At 44.6% G+C, this 22,070-nt stretch overlaps 2 long non-coding RNA genes across 3 annotated transcripts; both read right to left on the bottom strand.

Moving 5' to 3' along the window:
* Window positions 1–12,810: 12,810 nt before the first annotated feature.
* Window positions 12,811–13,885, bottom strand: LOC121233252. Its single transcript, XR_005932230.1, has 2 exons — window positions 13,825–13,885; window positions 12,811–13,459 (listed from the first exon to the last, which is right to left on the bottom strand). It is a non-coding gene; the product is annotated as an uncharacterized LOC121233252 (long non-coding RNA).
* Window positions 13,886–13,988: 103 nt separating this feature from the next.
* Window positions 13,989–21,265, bottom strand: LOC115340574. Of its 2 annotated transcripts, none has more exons than XR_005932229.1 (3): window positions 21,018–21,265; window positions 17,766–17,899; window positions 13,989–14,096 (listed from the first exon to the last, which is right to left on the bottom strand). It is a non-coding gene; the product is annotated as an uncharacterized LOC115340574 (long non-coding RNA). The 2 variants fall into 2 exon arrangements; XR_003923096.1 differs by lacking the exon at window positions 13,989–14,096 and adding an exon at window positions 16,095–16,206.
* Window positions 21,266–22,070: the final 805 nt, after the last annotated feature.

The following is a 22,070-nucleotide window of genomic DNA, read 5'->3' as shown; positions in this document are numbered from 1 at the left end:
CCAAGGGCCCTGAGGCTCCCGTCCCCTGGGGGGACTGCCGCTTCTGTCACAGGGTCGTCAATTGATATGTGTAATATGACTGAGATAACCAGGGAACTGCTAATTTCCTGCGTGCAGCCCCTATCAGTTAATATTTAAAATAGGGAAACAATAACTAGACATGATTCAGGGTTTAAGAACCAACTGTTAGACAATGGGGCTTTATGTCTATGTCAGAAAAGGTAACGGGTTGTGGTCTGGTCAACAAACCTAGAAGAACCTCTTGGAACTGCGAAGGCAGAGTAAGAAGTAGGTAAAAGGTAATTCCTACGGGGGAGATCGTGACCACCGACTCATTGACCACCTCCTCAAATGATACCACCTACTCAAGACAATGGAGGAAGAAGACAAGAGTCTACGCGCTAATTTACGTGAGGGGCGAAGAAGAAGGAACAGATCATTAAGGGAAATAATAATGAATGTGTATTACTTCAGTATATAAATGTGGGAATTTTTGAGACAAGGGTGTGCTGTCTTGAGACAGGTACCCATTCATATGCATCAATGAAATTAATTCAAAAATACCTCAACTCTGTGTGTTACTGGCTTGCACAGCGGGTAAACGAACCCCCTCTGTGGGACAACAACAAGGCTGATGTGGAAAATGACGGTATGGAGAAAATAAATCTCTTTGGCATCAGAAGCCACCGGAGCCATAGACACGTGTGCTGATCTGACTCCACGTTTCCCTGCTCTAAGTGCTGAGCACGCTGGCTTTCCACAAAGCAGCAGTGCCTTCGTTTCACCAGGCCCGATGGCATCTGACTGCCCTTAATTGCACTGCAGTCATAAATAAACTGTCCCAATGAGATACAGCCCCGAACTGAGCAAACACCTGGATTTCAAGCGTTAAGTGTGCCACTGAGCTCCGGAGTGGCTCTGGGCCTGAGGCTGCCTGCGTTAGCGGCTTCAGCTTTGGGCGCTCCTAAGTAAAGCTGCCGGGTTTGCTTGGGGCGACGGCGCTTCTCTCCCAGCCGGCTCTGTGGCGGCCTTGGCCCCTGCGAGGGCAGCCCAGTCCTCTCCTGTGCTGGAGTCCCGGTGCAGGGGAACCTCCTCCTGCCCGCCGTGGGCTCTGGAAACCACCCACCAGCTTGAAAATCAGCTTGCTGAACACACGCGCGCTAGCTGTGAAGGCAGCTGTGACACGAGGTTCTCGGTTTCAGGCTAAGAACAGTTGCGGTCAATGCCACGGTGGTGTCCAGCCTGGGACAGTCACCCCGGGTTGGTGGCAGGAGGAGCAGCGAGCAGCAGTTCAGCTGGCGCCCGCCTGGGCGTTGCGGGGATCAGCAGTGTGGGTGTTTGGGGGGCGAGTTTGGGGGGTTCCCCTGTGACACCCTCCCAGAAGGAGGCCCAGGGGCCCACCCACAGGCCAGCAAGTCTTCTGCCGGTACGACTTCACGCTCTTAGGACACGCCACACCAGAAAGGCACCCCAGCATATACATTTTCTTAGGAAATTACAAAGCTAGCGTAAAAGCTTTTCTAGACTCGCCTGGGTTAGCACAAGCGTGGGAGAGCGTTGTTGGCTTTAGGAAGTTTGATGCCTTTGCTGATACGGGATATGTAGCAACAAACTAAAAAGCCAAGCCAAAACATGTGGTATTCAGTTATTCTAGTATGCTTATATTAATAGAGTTTATTTCAAATAAGGGAAATAATTTATAGCACTATACCATTATGCCTTCCTACTGGTTTGGCTACCTCCATGCTAACTTTTTTCTGGTATATGATCACACACCTTACCAAAATTTTTGTGACAGGATTATCTTCTCAGTGATAAGCAGCTGTTGGTCAAAATGCACACCATCATCCCAACCATTTTTTCTGTGTAGACACTGCGTAACAACCTTAGTTTTTGACAGATCAGTTTAAACACCTAGATTAAGATCTAAGCTGCTAACACTGAGATAAAGATGAGATAAAGGTATGTTAGAAAAAATACCACTAAACTTAAGTGGAGCTTAAATATCCCAGCTGAAACTCAGACATTGGTCCATCTCTAATTGTAAAGTCCTCTGGAATTAATTTCTACATTAAGCACATATAAATAATATATCTACTATATAAATAATGATATAAAAATGTTACACTTTGATGTGTCTCTATAGTCCAATTTCACTTACTGAAACAAAACCATTTTCGGCCCTTTACAGAGTATAATTAAATCAATTTTGAAGTGTACTTCAAACTTTTTTTTTTTTGGCAGCTGAAAAGTAAACTCCATTTTATGTCTCATTCTTTTCTTGTTCCTCTTCCTCTCTGTGCCCCAGCACTCAGGTGCATTGCCGTTATTCCTCCCGTCAAATTGTGACTTTGCTTTCAATTCTTTAAACTTTTACCTGCTTGCTTGCGGTCAGGTGAAGCATTCAGCTTTTCTTGCTTGTTGAAATTACTGGCAAGAGAATATTACGAGGCTCAGCGGGCCTCATGAAGTCCTCGGTGCGATTCCTTTTGACTATGCCATGTTTTATGTTATCTTGCAAAATGTGGGAGCCGTGGACGGCTCCGGAAGAGGGAGCTGTTTCCAAGGGTACCGTTGCAACCTCCGCTCAAATTAGGAGAAAATGCAATACTTTCCTTAAGAGTTTATAAAACTAGTTTTTTCCAGTGATGTGTTTTTAAAAAAAATCCCGCATTTCCTAAAAAAATTTCTGACAGACATTTTGGTCGTTGGACCCCAAATTCTGTCCCTAAATCTGGGTGGAATAAGGATCTGGGGGGGGAAATACATGCAGAAATGGGCACCATTGTCTCTCACCCCTCAAATCTCCCTTCTGTGGCTGTGAAGGCCTCTCCTGGGGGTCTGTGGTCCAGAAAATGTCCTTTGTAAAGGCAAAGGGCCAGTCCAAGTCAGATGAAAGCAACATTAGAAGGAAGAAGAGGCTTTGGCCCCACCAAAATTCCTTAAACAATATGATACAGCTACTCTTTTATTAAAAATCAGCAGCTGGGAGTGGATGGGCATTTATAATGCAGGTGTTTGAGAATTAAAGTGTGGGGAAAGGCACATCAGGCAGAGTTTGGATCCCAGGCACTCTTCCCAGGGGATGCTGAGCTCCCGTCTATGATGAGGCCGTGATACATCAGAAATAAAGGAAAGGCAGGGAAGCAGCAGACAACGTCTCCATCTCCAACAAACAAGCCTCAAGATGGAGAGATCCAGGGAGCAGCCAGCTACCTCAGGAAAAGCAGCATTACTTCTCCCAGCACGAACAGCAGGCACCGTGGTTACACCCAGCCCTCCTGCCTGCCCTGCTGGCCACGCTCAGCCAGGGAGATCAACCCCTTCATGGGCTGAGTTGAGTATTACGCTGGCTCAGGGGGTCTGCAGGCTGGTGCTCAGTTTGGCAGTGAAGATGAGAATGCAGCGAATGCAGAGTACGTGGGGAAAGCAGGGCCAATCCTCCTCCCTTACTGCTTCTCCCACCCTGGCCTTACTCTGCGCTTGCCTAGTGAGAGGGCAGGGGCAGGGTTTCCAATGGAGAGGGAGATAATTTAATTCAAATCTGGAGAGCAGTGGTCTTGAAGAAGGTTTCTCAGCACCTTCCCCTGCCTAAAATGCTGATAAGGTTGTGTAAGAAAGCACCAGTTAGAGGTATGAATTAGGAGAGTAAGAGCACGGCGAGAGAAGTCACTGGTGGAGCATTGACCTATCCCAAATATTGGAGAGCAACTTCATCATTTGGGGCCTGGAGGAAAATGAAACCAACTCAGTGTGTCTGAGAAATTCTAAGTGGTCTAGAAGATGGAAAATATCTAAGATCATAAAGAAGCCTTATTTTCTTTAAGTCTGGACATGCGATCACAGATTCCTGAGTCATGACTGGAGTAACAATCTAATGGCCATCCTTTAGCTGGGGCCATAACTTTATGATACATCGACTTCAGTAGAGATGGCAGCTGAAGGAATTCCCACCCTGAGCCTTTTTTTATTTTTTCAGAGTTGTTTTTAAGTCAAGTCCATGCTTCATTTGGTAATGCGTCCACAGCAGTACTGACACAGCCAGTGGGATGTCCTGCTGGCGGTGGAAACATGCATCTGGGGAGGGGGGACATGAAAGGGCAAGACAAGGAGCTCCCATGGCAGCACTGACACCGACGCCAGCGTATCAGCAAACGACAGTGCAAGCCATGGTGGCCCAGTATACTCATACTTGAGGACAGACAAGCAAGTTTGTGTGGTTTACTTCACAGTTGGGGCTGGCTAGGATCACCCATGGGGTCTCTTGCAGCAGTTCAGCTGCAAGGAGTAAGCACTGGGCGTACTACGGATGCGGGCCCGTCTGTGCAGCACAGGCTAACGCGTTTCTGCAGAGAAATCCCAAAGAAACTTTTTCTCCATGCTATGGAACCCCAAACATTACCCCCCCAAATGTAATAGTGATAATACTGTCAGCTTGTTAATAGGGTGGTCTCATTGCTCATTGGAAAATGACATGTAATCCAATGACAGTAAAATGAGGCACTAAGAAAAAAGGTATGTGTGCTAATTACGTGTGCTGTTGTAGACAGTGTTATAGTTAACTGCGAGAAAATGTTGGAAAGAAGAAGAGAAAGAGAAAAGAAGAAAGACAAAAAATAACACTGATGTCTAAAAAACAAGCAGTACATGAACACTGTATGGCACAGCCCGGGATGGATCATTCTGTTAAATTCTCTGAACTTCCGAGATCTTTATAAAGCTGAAGTGGCAGCACTGCTGACCCCGAGAGAAAGTGGGGATCACCCTGACGGCTGGGGATGCAGAGGAACGTCTGAAGCTGTACCCCTGCTTACCCCCCTTCCCTGAGCACCAGCAGGCAGTGGGTAGAGCTCAGGACTTGCTCCTTGTCAGAGCTGCTGGGTGCCTGAGACGATAACAGGTACTGACCCCGTTACCTGTTGTGTGATGTGATTGGGGGGGGGGGCATTCAAGTTGTAATCCCTGCTAAAGCCCCTGCAAGGGGGAAGCAGCATATCTTTAGCTATCCTTCATGTGCCAGAGGCCACACGCTAACCTTGAAAGACAAGATTCAATTCAAAAAAGAAGACTGATCTTTTGAAAAGCTGGGCCAACATCTTCATTTTACCAAGATGACCAAAGCATACTATTTCTATAGGATGAAAATATGCAAAAATACAGTCCTGTTCTTTCTTGCATTTTCAGTCCCGTCAAAATCTCTGCATAGTTACACAACAACGTTGTGTGCACACCTGCAGCTATTACTTTCTCCTTTTGCACTTGTCAGGGCTATTAAAAGTGACAGACTGTGTTCTCTGATAATCATCGCGTTTACAGCAAATGCAAACATGTTCATCTGATTTTCACAGGGTCATGCACAGAACTATCCCCCGTATTGTCAGGCAGACAAATGCAGCTCTTTGTTTCAGATCGCTGGGAATTTGGAATCCCGGTAATGCACAGGTCTGCTGGATCCAGATGCAAACCTCTCCTCGGCCACCCTTCCAGCAGCTTCACTATGACAAAGGAAGGAAGGAAAGAAAAGAGCTGTAGGGGAGAATGGGCCAAATGCAGAGAGGTTATCTCATTAGGAAACAGGAAAAATCTTGAGGTTAAATACTGTCTATCGTGAATACCTGGATATCTGCACACCTTGGATATATTTTCAGCCAGTAAAAGGATGCTAAGGAGTATCTGTATGCACATATGTAACTATATACATATAAAAATACATACATTTGTATACCTAGATGTGTAGCTAGCTTAAATACAGTGCCAGTACAACAAGATACTTGCATTTTCTAAGGGCCAAATTGTGCAGAAATCCACAGGTGCAGATTTCTGAAGATAGTAATTAGTCTGATAAGAAGATTCCCGCCTTTCCAGGAAATTACAAGGTATGTCCTAGGAGCCAAGTTTCAAGGTCATTGCCATCCCAGGCAAAACAAAAATAGCAGTTTCAGAAGGCAGTTCTCTGCAGTTTATAAACCAGCATCACAGAGCACCCTTCAGTGGAGCTACACAAATTTGCATCAGCAGAACATTTGGCCTGAAATATCTGCCACAATAAACAGTTTAGAGTATTTTATTGCCTGGTCAGTACCAGTCTTTCTGTACAAAGAGTTGAGAAAAGGAGTCACAGTTTAAAAAAGAAAACTCATTATTAATACAATGTTTTGAAAAGTCTCCTGTGATCTGGAAAGTCCCAGGATTTGTGTCTATCAGAAAGTAGATATAAATTTAATAGCTGCAGTAGGAATCATATCTAAAATATTCAAAATTATTAATAGCTAGTGAGCTCTGGAATGAGTGAAACAAGTTTGATCATGTACTGGCCTGGGGATCTTAAAAATTAGAGAAGTCTTTACGAAGTTTGCTTTTGGAAGTATGTTTCTGCTTGTGTGTAAGAGGGCATAGGTATTTGTTGCTTTACCTCTGGAGATACAGCTATCCCTGAACACTCCCAGTTTATGTTTTATTTTAATTTCCCAATTTATATTCCTGAATAAAATAGTTTTCTTTTGTAAAAATAACTAATTCAAGATGATTGCTTAGTTTGTTTGTTGTTAAAGGTTATTTTTAGCTACTTTGGTACTGCCTTCATTTGGGGCAGTACCAGGGTGGTTCAGATTAGAGAAGGCAAGGAGTCTCTGAAGAGGTGCCATCCCCAGGGGAAGGGATGGGAAGGCTACCAAGGATTTTCATCTGCCAACATGCTGGATCACTTGCAGTCATTTTTGTGGGGCTCTGTACAAGCAAGGGGCATGGCTTGTGAGTGCCACTGCCGTATCACCTGCTCCCATACTCTCTCACTCCCTGCTCCTGCCTTCTCCCACCGCCTGTCACACACCCAGGAATCTCATCTCATTTTCAGTCTCACATTTATGCCTCACTTCCCCAACTCTGAGACTCCTACTTCCAAAGCTCCTCACCCTGCATCTTCACTGGAAAGTACATGTCACTGCCACTTACCCTGGCCAATAGGTGAGCATGCTAACACAGTGATACACACTATCTAGAAAGTAGAAATAAAAAGTTTGAGCCTAACCGGCATCAGCCCCAGCCCTATCTTGGCCTCAGTGGTGTTTACTTGGATGTACAGAGGCTTGAAGAAGGGAGTGTGCACCAGTTCATGTTTACACAGTGAACTCTTGATCTACATCAGCACGTGTAACCTGCCCCCATGGTAAACTCATGGAGTTACCACTTTTGGTGGAGGGGTGATCATCTCGGTGCTCCCATCAAGGCAGGACAGCGGCACAGAGGCAGCTGCAGAGCAGCGTGTTATCCCACGGGAACGTGTTTGTGCTGAATGATCTGCAGAGGGCAAATGTTGTCCAAGCCTGACATGGTACGTGGCAATACAGCTGATACACTGAGGTGCAGCCGTGTCCTACCATGGCCCTACCCATGTCCAGATCCAGCACTGGCTCTGTTGTGTCCAGTCTTCCTGCTGAAAAGATGCAACTTCTCCTTCACTCGTGGGAGGAGGGAAGATGACCATGAAACTGTTATTCGTGATTCCAGGAGTCACCTGCCACAAGGCCCTTGGGTTCTCATTCCTATTTCTGTACCTTATCCAAGGCCTGTTTAAAAAAGGTGAAGTACAGAGCAGCCCTGAGCTCCCCCTCCCCAGTAAGCACCCTTGGATGCCAATACATGCCCACACATGTTCCCTCTGTCTGGCCTTGTACATCTTGAATTCCTTTCTCCACTGTTTCAGTAATATGGATGGTAGGTGCACTCTGCACAACTTACCCTTTGGTTAGAACACGGAGGGAAGCAGGTACAAAGCTCCGCAGGCAAGAGAAGGAACTGAATGTAGCTTTCCCTTTTTTATTTTTCTCAGTGCCCAGTGCTCGGTGAGTCTGTCCTGGTGGCTCGGTCTCCTTGCTTTGTTCTCTGAAAGAACATCGTAGAAGAGAGGTGTGATATCAGATACGTTTGCCATCCCTCCCTTGCATATATGCTGTCTGCAGCTGTCTTCCTCAGCTGCCGGGACTCCTTTGCAAGCACAAACTCTTCCACTTTCCTACCGGTGGCAGCAGAGCCCATCCCAGCTGGTAGGCAAGAGGTGGGTGCCCAGGTGCCTTCAGACACACGGCCACCTGTGACGCTGAGGCACCCGCATCTGTGCTGTACAGGGAACCTACAGGTGCTGTGTAGGGAACCAGCCTTGCACCCACCACAGCACCGTTGGGATTTCACACCAGCATAAATGTTAGAGGTTTCTGAAACTAACTTTTAAGTTGCTAAGCCCTTTGTTGCACTTCTGCTTTTGTGCTTACACAGCAGCATGCTTTGCTAATACTAAAGTTACTGCCATTTCACTGTCTAGAGTCTGGTAGAAATCTTATATATAGCCATAGAGTAATATATACAGCCTATGTTTTTTTTTTCTATTATTTTAAAAAAGCATCCCAAAAATGAACTCAAGCTGAGGAAGCAGAAGTTAATGTGTTTAGGCTTACGTGGTGTATTCCCTCCTGTGCTGCTCTTTGTGTGTTTGCCAGATGATTTCCCAGAGTGACACAGGTACGCTCAGTGTGCATTGCACATGCAGTGAGTCTGATGGCTCCAGGGTACAGCTTATATCCATACAATACATAGCTTATCTGTATCAGTTTTTCCCAGGTGTGCCACAGCTTGACACTTGTGCTACAGTGATAGTACACATACCATGCGGTATACCACACATCCAGGATTTCCATGTGTCCTGCAGCCTGTCTGGAGTTATTGCTACTGCTCCACCTTGGCTGCAGGACATCAACAAACCCTGGACAAATGTCCAAAGACAATATGATTTTTCTGGACAAGTTTCTGGATGGATAAAAACCCATTTATTTAGAAGGATGGGTGATTACTCTAAATTTGAAGCACATAATGAAACATGTCTTGGGTGCAATAAATAAAACACACTGGACCTGCTTATGCAAGCAAATACATGGTGAAAATGCTTCATTCTTACTCTTTGGAAAGTTTCTAAGCCACCCAGACTTCCCTGGACATCTGCTGATTTGCCTATATGCAAATATAAAAATCATATTATCTTTGTTTTACCTTTAAGGCTGATGGTAAGGACGTTACAAGTGGCTGCTGAGTCCAGAGGACTCTGCAACCTGGGGATTCCTTCTTGCCTCCCAGCTGCTGAGAGCCCAGAGGTCTCCCCATCCCAGTCCCCCGGGTGCATCCGTGGCTGTTCCCGTTTGCAGGGAGGGCCAGTAACGAGGCTGAGCACCCTGGGTGTGTACAAGCGCCCCGCCCCCGGCATGCTAAGACAGAGCACTGCATTTAGCAGCACCTACATGCACCACATCCACCCCAAGTGCAGACAGCCCAGTCCCGCCAGTCCGGACTGGGGTTCCCTACAGAAACCCCACACCCTCAGTCTCAGGCTCACAAGTGCAACCACGCTGAGGGACCCTCAAACATCAGCATGGCCTCCAAGTCCATCTAATATCCCTGCCCAGACCCTGGACCCTCTTACCCTATGGGACCCTGTCTATGGGTCTCCTTCCACCCGACACCAACCTGGCTTGAAGTTTGCTAGCGAGTTTTACCTACACGTAGGCGCACCCAGGATTAAATTCGTAGGGCTCCAGCTGCTGTCACTCAGCCCTGCGGTCCCTTGCTCGGCTCCCGCCGCTTAGACCCCTTGTGGCACCCGCACCCGGCTCAGAAAAAACGCCCCAAGGGCAGGCGCGAAGGGGACGGGTGGCCCGGGGCGAGCAGGGCAGCCCCGCCGCCCGGGGGTGGCGGGGGCGGGGGGAGTGTTCTACGGCACCGTCGCCAGGGCCACCCCTGCTCCCCCCCCCGGCTCCGTGCGGCGGCACCTCCAGCCCCTCCTCACCCCGGGCAGTCGGGAAGAGGCCGCCGCCGCCGCCGCCCCGCCATGGGCTGCTCCAGCAGCGCCCGCAGCCGCCCCCAGGAGCCGCCGCCCGCCGCCGCCGGGCCGCCGCCGCGGGGTGAGCCGAGCCGGGCCGGGGGCGGGGGGGAGCCGGGCCGGGGGGCTGCTGCCCGCGGAGCTTGCGGAGGGAGGGTGGGAGGGTGGAAGGGGAGCCCTTCGCGTGTCTCCCGGCTTTTCATTCTGCCCCGGCTGCCGGCGGAGCTGCGGCTGGTGAACGAAATCCTCGTCAAACCGCCGCTTCTTGTAAGCGACCGAGTTACTAGCCTCCGTTCCCCCCCGCAGACTTTTGTTTCGGCTTTGATTTACAGGCGGGCCCCGCGGTTGGTCCTTTTGTATAATTCCTTGTACATCCAATGCTTTTTTCCCACCCCTTTAAAATAATAGTGAATAGCAATACCTGACCCCGCGATCCTTCCTTTCTCTTGCAAAATCTGTACACCCACCCCAACACAGTTTACAGCACCGGCAGCACTCTTGTAACTTTGATTTGGCTCAAGTCACGGAGGATTAATTTTGGGCGCAAGCCGTATTTGTGGGATGCACCAAAAGAATATCCTTGCTATTCAGTGGAAGTTGAATAAAACTTTGTTTCCGTATTCACCGTATTCAGGTTCTTGTAAAAGTGTTTCCAAACCTCCCTCTTTGGTCCAAGGGAGGTTTGGAAACACTTTTACAAGAACCTGAATGCTGCTGCAGTTACAGATATTGGCCTCTCCAGAAAGACACATCCTGAACATAGATACATAAAAGTTGTTTGCCTTTCATTTTACTGCATTTCTTTCCTGTATTCTTGAGTTATAAATATCATCCGTTGCTGTTATTCTGGCTGCAGCATCCGTGTTTTCTGTATGGGTTTATTTTCCATTTGCTGCCTTGCAGTGTTGTGGTTTGTGACTGCAGAGGTGACAGAAGGTTGTATGGGGTGAGCGTTGTCTGTGCCACTATGGAGCCAGCATACATCTGCAAACCCAGGAGCCCCGCTGAAAATCTCAGCGGAAATCTCTTTATACTGTACCTGCTGGTCAATGTACCAAATTCTTCTGCCTTTCCATCCTCTACTGGAAGATATTTGCACAGGAACACTGAAGGGCTCAGGGAAACAACTGAAGTAATTTATTCTGAGTATTTTAGGAATTCTCTCTAAAAGCCTGTTCATGTTAGCATAGGTTATGAAATGTACTAAATACATAAACTAATGTCATGGTAATGATAAAGTGCAGTTTGTAATTACAGCTGAAAGGTCTCTGTTAATTGGGCAGCTACTGGCCAGATATGTTAGTTATGTTCTAATTTAGTTTAGTAAGAGGGGATAATTAGAAAGAAACTTCTCTAAATGTCTTAATAGGGAAAAAATTTATTTAATTTCCTTCCATTGATGTGTAACTCACAAAAAAAGCGAGGCTTTTCCGAAAGGAAAGAAAGAAGGCAAAGGGAAAAATACTGTAGCTATGGCCCACTTAAATTCACTGTGCTTTTCATTGTTTCTCCAGCTGAAATTGTCTACAGCAAGGAAAATAAAAATTATAAATTTAAAAATAAAACAAAACTAGAAGGCATCCTAGGAATGTTGACTGCCACATGATGTTCATTCTTCTTGGGGTTAAAGGTATTGAACAGATTACTGGGAGGATTTATTTTTTCCATATTAGAGAATTCTTTGCATTTCAGATGAGAGCAGAGGAATGCTTCCAGGGTTTCCAGCAGTGCGGGTCTCGCATTGCATGGCAGTATTTTATAATCCAATTTATATAAAACATCCTGATGAAGAGAGGGCTAGCTAGAAGTTACAGGGCTGGTGTTTATAGGAGCTGCAGGAGAAACCTAGTAATAATGGGTTGAATTGTTTCTTTTACTGGTAACACCAATTGAAAACTCTGTATAACACGCTAGTTTTCATGGCTTATTGATTTCTGTCTGCATGTTTTAAATGCTCCATGTTCACCTGGTACCAAGCAAGGTGAAGGCATGAGAAGCGTCTAAAGGGATAAAAAATAAAATGTGAATAGATCAAATCTCTGGTGTCTGAGCATACACTGCTTTTTTTTTAGTCATTGCTTAGAGTAGCTTAAGTTTAAAACTTACTTGCTGTTATTCTGATTGGGTATCTGTTTCACATTGAGCTTTGTGTTAGGAAAAGGAGTGCCTGGAAGACAAGGTGTTATAGAGGTCTAGAGAAGGTAAACAGGGAAATGTATTGGCTGTTTCTTGTAACACAAGAGCTATGCCACTTGATGAAATGACTAGCAGCAGAGTTAAAACCAGCCAGAATGTGTTGTACAGAGGGTGTAAGTGGGATGTAGACCTCATTGCCACTGGTCATGGTGGAGGCTAAGAGTGTAAATGGACTGAAAAGGGGTTTGGACAGGTTCACAGAGGAATGTCCACTGACAGTCTGAAATCTGTCCCCATGGGCTGGGTCCCTCTGCCCCTTCCACTGCCCCTCGGCAGCTGTCAGAGGCACAGTGCTGCCCTGGGAGGGTCTGCGGTCTGGTGTGCGTAGCTGAGCTTACCTCCTTTTTTTGAGTTGCATTATAAATAGCTATACCTCTGGGAATTTGGAGGGGTTGGTTGAACCTTGGATGGTTTTACAGTTCCTGGCACAAATGGGATTTTACGTGTCCCATAGTCAAAGTTGCTTTCTGTCTGTCTTGACAGTCCAGATTCCCTGTTCTTGCTCTTCTCCTGGCTTAGCCATCCTTCCCCGGGTCTGTAGGCACACGCTAACCAGGTGACACTTGCTGGGGAGGTGTTTTGCTTGAATGCCTCTAAAGAACTGTGAAGTTATCTTAACAGCAGCAGTATTGAAGCAGCTCTTTTAAGAGCAGGATGTATTACATTTTTTTGCTGTTCATCTATGTGTGTGTGAAGCATCATACAGTTCTGCTTACTGGCTTTGACACTGCAATCATCATTGTCTCAGAAAATACAATTTGTCCAGTTTTTTAGTTATTATATAATTAGATTTTGTACATGAATTCACAGGGTTTTCATCCTGACATTCCTTTGGAGAAGGTTAAGCACAAGCTCTTGTCAAATTTAATTTAATCAAAAAGTTATTAAGTCAGTCTGAGAGGTTGGTATAGCTCATTTTGAGTCTTCAACTTTTATCCTTAAATACCTGTCAGAGTAATTTTGCCATTTCTTTATTCATAAATTTTGTCTGCCAAAACGGCCCATTGCTTTACTTATCCAATAAGCTGATGAAAGACAAAAGAAGTGGAAGTTTTAATTTGTTTAGGCTTCCTGTTCTTGAATGTTTTATTAGACAAAGCATACTATGAATGGTAGTTTAGTATTTAAAAAGACAGTCAAACAGGTTTTTGTTTTAAGAAATGGGCACTGCTCACCCTCCAGGTTGAGAAAGTTCTTCTCGGTGTTTTTCATTCAGCCCATCCAGAGGCACCATCAGCAGTTTCCCATGTACAGCCCAGGGCAGCAGCTCCCTCCTGCTCTGCATCTTGATTCTGTGCTTGGTTTGGGGCAGGAAAAGGTGCTTCCTTGCATAGTGTGCAGTCACCAGCAAACCTTCTGCACACTTCAGATCCGTAAGGCAAAATGTAATAGGACATTGACCTGTAAACAGGTCAGCTCTCTTCATATAAAAATATATGATATGCCTCAAGCCAACACTTTTTTTTTTTTTAATGTAAGAGCAGCACCATCCTCTACTGGATATGCGTAAGAGCAGCAGACATCTGAAGGAGTATTGTCCATAGCCAGGTGGGAGCTCTTTGACAGGTAGTGCTTGTGCGGTCCCCCTGTGGGTCTAGTTCTCGTCTAGCTTACATGCCCACTCACCAATTATCTGTAATTCTTTTTTCTTTCCTTGCCCTGCCGTAACTAAAAGCATCATCAGGTGAAAACACCCCGACTGCAGATGATCATGAAACCATAGCTGACCAAACGCAGCTGGACACAGCAGAGGATGTGAGTCTTACCTCTGAGGACACAAACCCGGGTGAGCATCTGCCAGGAGAGGAGGCTGCAGCCGTGATTCTGGCCGTAAAGGGGAAGATCGATTCGGTCAGTAAAAGGGAGGAGCCGGAGGGCACTGAGCCCCTGCCTGCAGGAGTGGAGGAGAGCTCTGAGCTGCCGTCCATGTGGCAAGAAGAGAGCAATGGGCCTTCACCTCCAGCACCGGGAGAAGATGCTGGGGCACCATTGCAAGGACGAGCAGAGAACAGTGGGCTGGTGGAGGGCAGTGACAACTCTGTAGTGGAAATCATCGAGAAAGTACATGTTACTGAAGAGGACCACCTCATTGAGGGTAATATTTGTGTTTTCATAAATTCAGGAGACCAAATTCTGCTTCCAGGGTCTTGTGCGTGGGTCCTTTTGGCTTTATTGAGAGCCTCGCATGAGCTTCTGGAGTCAGAACTTGGTCCTGGGAGTGTGTACAATGTGGGGCATAGAAGAACGTGGCTGGGGAAGGCTCAGACTCACAAGTCCAAGCTGTAATAAATTTAATCAGCATTTCCAGTCATTATCTCTGCTATTTCATTTCATGTCCTTTTTGTTCTTAGCAGGTAAAATGCCCCACCGTACCCCTCATTTAAAATGTGTTTCTGTGTAGCTCAGACATGTTCCTTAATATCTGCAGAGACCAAAGGCTCTATTACTTAGTTATATGTATTAATTAAAAAGCAACTGTCCCTATGCACATGAAGTTGGAGGGTGCTTGCTTGATTGTAGAAGAAAAAGCATCTCTTTGATGCACCCTTGGCATATCCAGTCTGCCCAAGAAGTTTGGCTACTATACAAGCAGAATAGAAGTAGTAGTGGAGGGACATAGGGCTGGGCTTTCCAAAAATGTTTGGAGATGACTAGCTGGGGAGGAAGTCTGTGTGAGGAAGCAGTGGTGTCTGAGACGGCAGGTATTTCCATGTGCTGTGAGAGGGACTTTTAGCAGGAGGTGTGCTTGTTCACAGAGTTTGCAGGCTGTGCTCATCTTTGGGTTAGCACCTGGAGGACGTGTGTCTCCCATGGACTGCACGTGCAGAAGGTGAACACTTCACAGGAGGAATTGGTTTTCTCCTAAATGGTACAAAGAAGCTCAGTGAGGAATCAGATAATTCCTGGGGGAGCATTTCTTCAGGGAATAAGCAGGTGAAGCACATGAGAAGTATTTCTCTGCAGGGAAATGTGGTGTCAGCAGCCTTCTTCACTCCACATTTGCCTTGAAGAAGATGTAGGAGAAGGACTGATCTGTGTGAAGCCAAGAGCCGATTACATGCACCACCACTAACCCTGTGGCTTTGCTGTGCATGTCTCTGAAGTGGCTATATAAATCTGACTCTTCGCATCCCAGTAGCTAAGCACAGTGGTTGGCTTGTCCTCTCCTGTGTCTCTTCACAAAAGAATTTTGAGGTTTTCTCTAAATAAAACAGGCATCTATCCTTTGGAATAAAGTCTCATTTTATGTAAGCAGTCAACGACTGGATGCTCACTTGTAAAACACATAGTCTTGCCCAGCTGGAAACTCCGATTTTGTTAATCACCACTTCTAAGCTTCAGGGTGTAGTGCTGGAGGCAGAGCAGTACGCCCTGAACGTTGTGGTAGGATCTCATGTCCATGGAAACACGTTTACAATTGATGATTTGCCTGAAGATCAGTTATGGGGCTTTGACCACCAAGCGGTTCATGCTGCTTGCAGGGCAAGGGAACAAGGATTTTGGGAAAAAGAGTTTTGCTCCTATTTGTTCCAAGCTAGAAGTAATATCTTAACTTGTGTGCATTATCTTTCCATGAGGTATATGATGAAGAAGGGACCTTCCATTTTTATGCTGTGGTGCATATGATACTTAGTATTTGTTTTGCTTTCTGTTATTCTTCAGTAGCTGTGTGAGTAAATTAATTAGGTAGCAGCTTCCCAGGGAAAGCACGGTTTCAGCCAGACTTGAATGTTACCGTGTTTTCTGTTTCTGTTTTGTTCTAATTGCAAATAAAACTGCACATATATGAAATAAAAATCCAGGAAAAATAATTTGAACAGAAATAGTACTCATGATGTGTATTGAATAGAGTGTCAAGGAGATTTTGTGAAAGCATCAGGAGAACTTTACAGGTGTGAGGCACGCATGTAGCTGAATGATGGAAAGTGACTGGGAGCATCCTGCTTGTTCCCTATAGATTCATTCAGGGGTGCTTTGGTAAAGGACATTGGAGAGCGGACAAAGCAAAATCAGGTTTACATAAAGGAGCTGGGGCACTTAGTACTTTTCTCAGTGGATCCTAATTTAATCTCCATGGTTACTGTTCCCAGGTGAGATGGGAGAACAGGTGGAAACTGAGCTGCTCAGTGAGATAGTAAGCGGAGGGCCTGAAACAAAAGACGAAACAGGAGAAGCTGTGGATAGTGCAGCAGCGACAGAGATAGGTATGTTGACAGAGGAGGGAAGGACTGCATAGGTTATTGTTTAGGAGACAGAAAAGACTGTGCTGTCCTTAATGAGCACATCTTGTCATCCTGCTGCTGCTGTACAGCTGCTTTCTGCAATTTAACACAAGAGAATCATAAATATTTTTGTTTACATTAAGAGATATTTTTGGAAGCAACCAATTGGAGGTCATGCTTTTTACATGGGTCATCTTTATATAATACATGAGTCTTACCGGTGTTAAATTATCCCTCTTTGGGGAGAATGCTAGACTGTAACATGCAGTCTTGGAAAATAAAAACCTATGTTAAAATCATGACTCTGCTTGTTATTATTTGCAGGCTTGTTTTTATGAGCTAATGCCTTAATGCTGCTTTGTGATTTCCATTCCATGCCAGACAGTCATTTTAGATCCCCCTGCTCTCCTTATCAGCTGGAATCAGCAGCTGGGATGAAAGCACATTGCACAGCAAATGCAGTCACATGGTGGGAAGGAAAAATCACAGGCCAAATAAAGTGCCTTTGGAAAATCGTCACACCAGTGAAGAGAAGAATTCAAGGGGATAGTATTGTCCCACTAGCAGACTTGGAAATTATGTTCACAGTTCTGTTATCACAGTCTTTCTGCAAAAGTTATTTCTTTTTCCTCCATGTTCACTAAGAATCCCACACTCATTTATTTTGAGTTCATCGTGTAAGGTATTCACATGCACCAGAAGGCAGTGGTTACCCTGTGCTATTGCTGGAATGTGGAAAAGGATGAGCAGGCAATGCAGACACCTCCTCCCTTCCCCCAGTGAATGTTACTGCAATGGCTGAAATCACTTTTCCCCTCTTCCCTCCCTCCTAAACACTGGTCTATGGAGCCATGCTCAAAATCTCTCTGGGCTAGTGAGTATTTCTGTAATTCAGAGGAGGACAGCTTCAGCAGGAAAGGTGGGAGATATCTTACACCAGCACCTTTGATGACTTCCAAATGAACCTCTTACACCTGGGATGATCTTTGGTTCCTTTCCAGTGCTAGTATATGCTCAGGCTTTTGAGCTGACAGCAGCAAGCCAGCATGTTCCACCTGTGCTGCAGGACTAAGAAAAATGATTTGCAGCATAAGTACTGCAGCCTGGAAGACCACTAGGGTGGTGGTCAACCAGTTTGGTCAAGGCATATGTGCCTTTATGACCTTGTGATTACTGAAGTAGAATTAGATAGGCAGTGATCAAGAAAAAAAGCACTCACCTCTCTTTAATTCTTATCTGTTTAACAGTTGATCACCTTTATATTGTTATTTTTTAAGCTAGCCTGTGAAGACAAGCTATTGTTGGCTGTTGGCAACTGTGCTTTTGCAGGATCTTTACATTTATGCCATATAGTTTTGACTATGAAGTCTGAAAAAGTTTATTCATTCAACTTGTTTTTAATGTGTTGCCCCTATGCTTTTGCAAAGAACTGAAGAGTAAGAGATTTCATCACGTGATGATTACAGCTTTATCGAAATACTTACTTTCTGCATTTGCCTGCCTTGACAATATTCTCCCCAACAGTTTTGTAAGGGAGCAGGAAGAGCAATCCTGCTTCTATGTCTGTAATGCTTTTCAGATGATAGGGGTGTACCGATGCAGACAGCTCAGAGAACAGCTGTGGGCAAGAAGAGCAAACAATGTTAAGAACAGAACAGGGACGATTTAAATCTGGGATGCTGTTGTGTAAGGGAGGAATTCTTCCATCTTGAAAGGATATTGAAGAACTAAAACAAGATTTTGGGCAGGGAAGCAATATTGCTAAAGGGAGTGGAAAAATTCTTTCTTTGAGAGAGGTCAAAAACATTCAGAGCCTTGCTTCTGAGAGGGTACAACTAAGAGGATATGAGCTGGTCCTAGTGCAAAATAAACAGTGCTCTAAAGGTAGCTGTGGTCCATCTCTGAACAAGGGAATGCTCAGTGACACACTGTGTGTGCTGAATTCAAAACCACTAAAGGGATTTTTTTTTCACATTATATTAGCAATGTTCATGCAAATTAACTGTCAGACTCTGTCACAAAGAGTCACTGCAGTTGGACATCCCTCTCTCGTCACTTGCATTCCCGTGCAAAATTCCCACCTTCCCTGTGTTCCCTACACAGCCTTGTGGAATACCACCATTCACTACAAGGAAGGTCCATGTTCTTGTGTTCCCAACCTATCCTTGCAGGGTCTTCTGGCTGGGAAAGAAGTACTTTGAGCTGGGACAGTATGACACTATGATTTCTGCCAATCATCCCCTCAGGTACCATCTCTTAGCTGTCAAGGAAGTCAGCAAGACTCATAGCTTCTCAGCTGCTGATGGCCAACACATGTAGTTTCAGGGGCTGGGTGTAGTTCCTCAACCATACTTTATCATGGAATAGTTGAGGTAGGAAGGTACCTCTGGAGATTGACTAGTCCTGCTCAAAGCAGGGTCAGCTGGAGCAGGTTGTCTGTTGGGTTTTGAATATCCCCAAGGTTGGAGACTCCACAAACTCTGTGGGCAGCCTGTTCCAACTGGTCAATTGCCCTTACAGTAAAAAAAAAAAAAAAAAAAAGTTTTCTTACATTTAAATGTAATACACCCTGTACTTGAATTTATGCCCTTAGTCTCTTGTCCTTATTTAAGATTTAATGTCCGTGAGATCTCTGCCTCTGTGTCAAACATGACTGAAATTATCTAGTGATTTCAAAAGTTGTTAAGAGAAAAGGCAGCAGGGTGGGGAGGAGCATAAAACTGTTGTGGTGTAACTGGATTTCACATAGGTGATGTTAATGTCTGTAAGAGGAAGACTGTGTATGAATGGGATGGAGGAAGAGGAAGCAGAGCCAGTGGCTGCTGGCGGCTGTTCCAGCTCCACACAGAACATCCTTACAGATCTGGGAGAAGACCAGATATCCCCTTCATCCTGTGATGCTTCCAGGGAACCTTCACTTTGAATTCCTGTAAGATTTAGTGAATATCAAGTTGTACCCTCAATTAATTGTTAAATTAATTTTTCTGTGTGTTTCAGAGACAGCTAATAACAAGGAATAGAAGTTATGTCTCTCTGATCATCCTCTTCTTGGGCCTGCTCTTCTGTCCACATGAACGTTTTTTAATTTTGTTGGGTTGGGAAAACAGAAAAGCTTTATGGATCGAGCCACAAGCCACAGACATGAATAACAGGCATCAGAAAATGTTTTATATAATATTTAATTTTTGAAGTCAAGCTGCCAAGACTTCAAGTGTTTGAAATACCTGCACTTTCACCCCCCTGCCACAGAGTGCCTTCTGTACATGGCTAGCACAAGCGGGCTAATTTTCCAATGGCAGTATAACCATTCAGTTTTCAATTAGGATTTTTTCCAGGTTCAGATAACTAACTTCAAACCTTTGAAACCTTCAACCAGCATTATATAGGATAAAGAATACAGTGTAGCTTTTTTTTTAATGGTAACATGCAGGCAATTTCTCCGAGCGCCTGGACTATCAGTGTATGGAGCTGCTGAAGTGTATAGCACGTAGAGGACTGGAAGATGAAAGTGCCCATTTACCAGGCTGTAACTAAATGCAGAGGTTAGTTTTCCAGAAAAGGGAAGATATACAGGGTGAGGTGTCCAGGACCCAAGTGGGTGTCTGCTGCTTACTCTCCATTTTTAAACATAAATTTATTGAAAGGCTAGTAGTACAATATATGTGATGACTTCTGCAAAAACAGGGAGAAGAGGGCATTTTTAACTATGAGTAGGATGTTTTAGTCTTATAAATTCTGTCACACTTGAAATATAAAGATAACTTCACAGCTGTTAACATTCATGATGATTAATAGCCTGTCTTTAGCTGTGTAGTTCCTCATACTCATTTGTGGCTTCTAAAATAGATTTCTAACCAGAGACATACATAAGCCTGTTCCCAAAGGAGAGGTCATCTATTACATTTCCCTGTAGTGCTGTCCTCCAGGAGAAGTACATTATCAGGGACTGTTTGGGTTATTTTAAAAAATGCTAAATAATAATTTTGGAGCTGAAGCTGAATGGCAAAGCTTTCAAACAAATTTCCTGTGAAAATGGGTCCTGAATCTAATTGGTGTAATGGATCAGATAGAGAGTAGAAATTTGTTCTGATGGTGAATGTTGCAAAGTGACTATATATTATTGGGGACTGTGTTTACAGGATTCTCCGGCATAAGGAAGTAGAATATGGAGAAAAGTTCAGTTATCTGAAAAGGGCAAGCACATGTTGCTGTTTTCTTAGCTTTACTGTACAAAAGGACTTCACAAAAATTTTTACTGTCACCAAAAAATTATACAAATCCCCTCTAATAGCTAAATTTTGTGCTGCATGTGCATATCTGACTCCAGCTGACTTTGGTTTGTATTAAATAATCTAACTAATATCCTTGGCCTATCAGCCTTTTGTGTAAGCTAATATTCCTTGGCTATCTCACTAAATCTAAGGTTTTCTGCTTATCAGCACTCTTACAAACTTGTCAGCTTCATTTAATGTCCCCTTCCCATAGGCAACACCATCAACTTTTAGAACTAAAATGCATAGTTTGGGGGTTTTTTAGGGATTTTTTGCTAGGTGGATGTTGCAGTTTTATTTTTTAATTTTTACTAGCCTTCTATAATAGAGAAGTTAAAATGAGCATCTAGTTCTACTAAAAATCTATGGACATTAAAGTGGGAATTAAAAATTCAAACAGAGGTAGTCAAAGTTTTTGTCCACATACCCACATCATTCCATGACAAAAAGGCATGAAAAACATACCATGCACTTTGGAGAGCTGAGGAGTGGGAGAACAGGTACTGAGTGGGATGAGGACTCCCTGGAGTGATACAGGACTGGGCTGGGCGTACAGCCAGGGCCCAGGATGCCCCAAGAATTTCCACCTTCATGAGCTTCATCGCATGGCTGGTTTCCTCCTGTGAGCTGGGAATTTGATTTGGCCACCAGCACCTGTGCCAGCACAGACCTGGTCCCAAACACAGGAGATTAAATCAGCAGGGGAGCCACACTGACTGCCTGCAAGTTGTGTGTTAGATCACGAGTTGCAGTTTGACAAGCTATATTAAATGATTTTAAAGCATAAACGAAGAAGAGTTCTGTGACAGAGGTCAGCAATATTAATAGCAGCAGAGGAGGCTGCACTTGGAAATAAAATATGAAGATATAAGGGGGTCAAGATAACCTGCTCACCTCAGAGTCACTCTTTCTACCACTGTTGTTACAAGGAAGACAGATGACAATATATGTTCTTACCTCACCGTTCAACTTTTTCAGGTCATTAAGCAATACTAATGGAAACCAGAGGAATATAAGCCAGTCAATGACTCAACAGCATTAGCCCTTCTCAGTCATCTTCAGTCCTCACATATTCTATAATTACAACATATAAAAGCTATTTTTCCTTTTCCTTTCTAAAAGATTAGATATGCTTGACTCCGTGTTAAACATGAAATGTTAAATCACCTAGATTACCACAAGATCAGAATGTGGCTGCTATATGTATGCTGAACATCCCTACCTTGAGAAATACACTGGGGTTTAGTATTCATGGTCTGTAAGCTACCAAAGCATGTACTATGCATAAAGGGCCAAAATACATGTAGCTATTTGCCTCTGCAAACCTGGGACATCACAGAGGTTGCCAAGGGCAGAAATTGGTCAGTGGATCAAAGAGTTTTCTCATGTTAAAGGCTGAGAAGAGGATATGCTCCAATGTCTGTACACCTCCAGAGATAAGCTAAGGTATATTGTGTGTGTGTCCCCACGCTTTTTTAAACATAATCAAAATACAAAATAATGTTCAAAAATGTTTAT

This window comes from Aquila chrysaetos, chromosome 4, assembly GCF_900496995.4.
Source record: "Aquila chrysaetos chrysaetos chromosome 4, bAquChr1.4, whole genome shotgun sequence".
Taxonomy (NCBI): domain Eukaryota; kingdom Metazoa; phylum Chordata; class Aves; order Accipitriformes; family Accipitridae; genus Aquila; species Aquila chrysaetos.
This window is presented reverse-complemented; position numbering and strand designations above follow the sequence as displayed.